This window comes from Tarenaya hassleriana, unplaced genomic scaffold (genome assembly GCF_000463585.1).
Source record: "Tarenaya hassleriana unplaced genomic scaffold, ASM46358v1 Cleome1215, whole genome shotgun sequence".
In the NCBI taxonomy this organism is placed as follows: Eukaryota; Viridiplantae; Streptophyta; class Magnoliopsida; order Brassicales; family Cleomaceae; genus Tarenaya; species Tarenaya hassleriana.
In genome coordinates this window covers 1-4372 of record NW_010962559.1, presented here as the reverse complement: position 1 = coordinate 4372, position 4372 = coordinate 1, and the positions used below count along the sequence as shown (strand labels likewise).

At 28.3% G+C, this 4372-nt stretch overlaps 1 long non-coding RNA gene across 6 annotated transcripts; it reads right to left on the bottom strand.

Annotated features, from left to right (window-relative positions):
• LOC104807075 lies at positions 1-1120 on the bottom strand. Of its 6 annotated transcripts, none has more exons than XR_770709.1 (3): positions 1036-1120; positions 271-385; positions 1-90 (listed from the first exon to the last, which is right to left on the bottom strand). It is a non-coding gene; the product is annotated as an uncharacterized LOC104807075 (long non-coding RNA). The 6 variants fall into 6 exon arrangements; XR_770712.1 differs by having other exon boundaries at positions 271-375; XR_770713.1 differs by lacking the exon at positions 1036-1120 and adding an exon at positions 668-1007 and having other exon boundaries at positions 271-375.
• Between the last annotated feature and the right edge of the window lie 3252 nt (positions 1121-4372).

The following is a 4372-nucleotide window of genomic DNA, read 5'->3' as shown; positions in this document are numbered from 1 at the left end:
AAAAAGAAGCTGCAACAACGGCAGCTGCTGCAACCAATGGCCGCTGAATTATCCCAGGGAGAGAACCCATATCGGCCTTTCAAACCGAATCTAGCAAAAAAATGGCATTGAGCTCTTCTTCAGCACAAAGATCCGTTATATATATACACACATATATATAGATGACATGGTGTAATTACAACAAAACAACGTAAAATACGTGAATAATCTTCAAAAAATGTCAAACTTGGCACAATTCCAAAATTCTTGGGACATGTTCTTTTCCCTTACCAGGAAGTTTCCGTGTGCTGTTCCCAAATCGGGCTGTCAATTTTTCCGCATTGACAGCCCGATGGCAGTCAAACCTCCTCTTTCTCTCCCACCAAACACGTTTCTCTGCGGGAAACTTTTCAAGTAAAAAATCTAATTAACTACAAAAAAAATTAAACATTACAGAAGTTGAAAACTACAGATAATAGACATATAGTTTGACCAAATACTCTGCAAAATCACGAGAAACACACGACAAAACCCACCCCCAAAGGTCTCCACCCCTAATTCTATCAAACCAACCAAACAATCTGGATGTTTTTGGTTCCTTCAAAGCAGAACTAATAATGGTGATAACAGCTTCAAAGCATTCGAAAAGCAATTTCCCCCAATTTCTCAAATTCAACAAAAGACCCACCGAAAATCCCACGAACACACAAACAAAAAAGCGATCCTTTTAGAAAGAAACAGTTTGGACATGGACATTTATAGAACAAGGGGCAAAATCGTCAGGGAAGAAAGAAAGTGCGACTTGTTGGCGTGGGCCGTCTCTCCGATGTGCAAAGAATTGCCCACCATGAAAACGACCCCTCCATTGGTAACCGACGAGAAACGACGACTTATTTTCTTCGGCATTGGAAAACAGTAATCGATCCCCAAACTCAAACGGTTCGATGATCTCAGATTCAAAATCGAATATAAACAATCAAGCATTAAATTTGAAGCGAAAACATGAAACATTGATCAAAGGACAAATCAATCGAATCAAAGGACAGGAAAACTCACCGCGAAGAGAGAGAGAGAGAGAGAGAGAGGGGAAATATGTTCTTTTTAATTTTTTTTTTCCTTTGGTATTTGGGGAAACGCATAGAGGAAACCCCCTTTTATTGGGGTGAAACAGGAGACAAAAAAAAAGAATTGTTTTATTATAGGAAAATACAAATAACTTCAAACTAATTATGTACGCGTAAAGAAAAAGATTAAAAAAACATTTGCTAAAATATATAGTTATATGTATACATAATAATTATACAACATGAAAAATGTGCAAAAAACCATGAAAAAAATTTGTTTTTCTTCAAACACTAAAAAACACTCTAGTATTGTTCAGATTTTGTTTGGTCATGATCGACCGATCTAGTACACATTTACATTTTTTTTTTTGTATTTATCGAGTTTTCAATATAACTAGATCTTTTTAAAAAGAGAATTTAAGAAATCTGTGAATGATCCTCCCTAAATAGTTTATTTTTTGTTGTTATGAATATGCAGTAAAAACTATTTATCCAAGCACATAATCTAATATAGGATTAATCAAATTTATTTTCGGCAATTTTAGTATTTAAATTTATATATCTGTATATTTTAGTTTCCATTTTTTTTATAATCGATATGTGTACGTATTAGTATCCCAACGATCATATAGTTATATTACATAATAATTTATAAAATTTCAAAATAAATACATGAACTATAAAACTCCCAAATCAATACCTGAATTTTTCAAAACTTCCATATAAATACCTAAATTTTTAAAAAACTTTCAAATACAACTAAATTTCATAAACGCCGTTTAATTTATAACGAAATCCCGTCATTTCGTCGATTAACGGCGTCAACAAAAATTGTTGTATTTGGAATTTTTTTAAAAGTTTGGGTACTTATATGGAAATTTTGAAAAGTTCGCATTGATTTGGGAGTTTTATAGTTCATGTATTTAGTAGAGAATTTTGTAAAAATTCAGGTATTTATATGCGATTAGCGAAAAAAATCGCATATAAAATACCTTAATTTTTATAAAAATCCCACATAAATACCTGAACTATAAAGTTTTCATATAAATATCGGAACTTTTCTAAAGTCCTATATAAATACCTAGAATTTTGAACAATTTCCAAATAAATCCAAAATATGTTAATAATATCACCTATTTTTATTTGAAAAATATTTGAAATTTTTATTTATTTGATTTTTTTTTAAAGTCTAGGTATTTATATAGAATTTTTAAAAATTCAGGTATTTATATGGAAGTTTTATAGTTCAAATATTTATATGAGATTTTTGTAAAAGTTCAGGCATTTCTATGTTATTATCCTTTTTTTGTCACTTACAATTTGTTGTTTTATGCAACGAGTTCCTCTTTTGATCCGAAAAATAATGGTTGCAGTTCTAATAATAATAAAAAAACTAATATGATTTAGAATATAATATGTCCATCTTTAAAAAAAAATAAAATAACAGGAGTAAGAATGAAAAATATAAATACTAACTTGAATCAAAGAAGGAAGAAAATGGAAGTGGAGATGACGTTGTTTGTGAAAAATTAGGGTATAAAACGGGTTGATCAGGTCAGTCCAACCCATCTCGTTTCGATTTAGAAATATTTTAGTTCAATCCAATCTAATTTATTTTTTAACGAATAAAAAATAGACCAATCCAACCTACATCATTTTATCTCACGAGTCAAACGAGTTGGTATGAGAGTCAAATATATAATTTTAAAAAATATTTTAAATATTTAAAAAATATTTGAAATATAATAAAAAAATTAAAATTTTAGACAAAACAAACTAAATATCTAATAAAAATATATTTTTTATATAAAAATATTAAAAATATATAAAAATATTAAAAATTTAAAAAATACTTTTTCTCCACTACCAACCCGGTTCATGGCGAGTTAGTTTGTTTGATCCGTTTTTTTTTATATTCTGAGTGCGACTCAAAAAAATAAGGGTGAGCAAACCAATATGCGAGTCGGACTTGTTTTATACCCCTGTGAAAAATTGACAATTACGAATTTCACTTGTGGTTATAAAAACATGATGAATGTTGGAAATATTTTGTTATTACTTAAAATTGGAATATCCGACATGGATATCCAAATAAAATACAAAGGAATAATATTTTATGCATATTAAAGGAGGAATATACGAGGGAATCTTCTTTACAAAATTTCAAGGCAAATATGACCACAAGATAGGACACATGTCTCTTTCTAAGTGTATACATTCGGTGCTGTGTAAGCAACTTGTTTAAAAAAATTCCGCAACCGACACAAATATATATATATATAATAGATTTTTAAATTTGACACAATATATTTACAAAAACACGACACTTTTTTGTTATAATATAGAGAAAAAGATGCATATATCTAAAGTTTAAGAAAATTTTAAAAATCTAAATTATATTTTAATTTAATTTTAGTTTGAGTTTTCATTATTTCTAATATATATTTAAATTTTATATAAATTAAAAATACAATTTCTAATCTATTATCTTTTCAAATAATATGTACTATTAAACATCTATTAATATATGTATATATATAAATGTATCAAATTAAATTTTTTGATTTCAAATGTTATAGAAAATGGATATAATTTTTTGTGAGAATTTTTCATGATAAAAATATTTTAATCGGGCCATATAAATATTAAAGATTTGGTACTATATATATACACATAAAATAATCAAAACAGACACTTTAACCAATCGAGAAAAATGCATTTAAAAAATTAGACGAAATTTGCCGAAATGTCTAAAAATAGTTATTTACAAAATATATTTTAAAACTTTATAATTTATAGAATTTTAGAATAAAATGTTATTTTTTAATCGATTTAATAACACCGTATTTTTGGATATACGAAAATAAACCATGAATCTAACATATAGAATCGTAAAAATAAAATAGTATCGAATCATACCTGAGTCCATTTTTGTAATAGAATCCGCGGTGTCTGAACAACGATTGATATTTATGATCTTTTACATCAACACACGTCTTGAAATCCGTAGAAAATATTAACGGATTCCCCTTGATCACCATATATCAACGGACATCCGTTGATCTCGTCTATAAATCCGCCAGCGCTTTTCTTTTCCTTCATTCCAATCTCAAAACAAAAAACGCAAAAAAATTCAGAGGGATTCGCAGAGAGACACGGAAACATGGTATAATTTTTTTTATATTTTTTGCATTTATTTATATTTTTTAATTTTTAAATTTACAGTTATATTACATATAATGATAATGGTTAACTAATTAAATATATTATTATTGGCGGGATCTGCTGGTGCGCCTCCACCCCCACCTCCACCACCATCACAGTTGCCA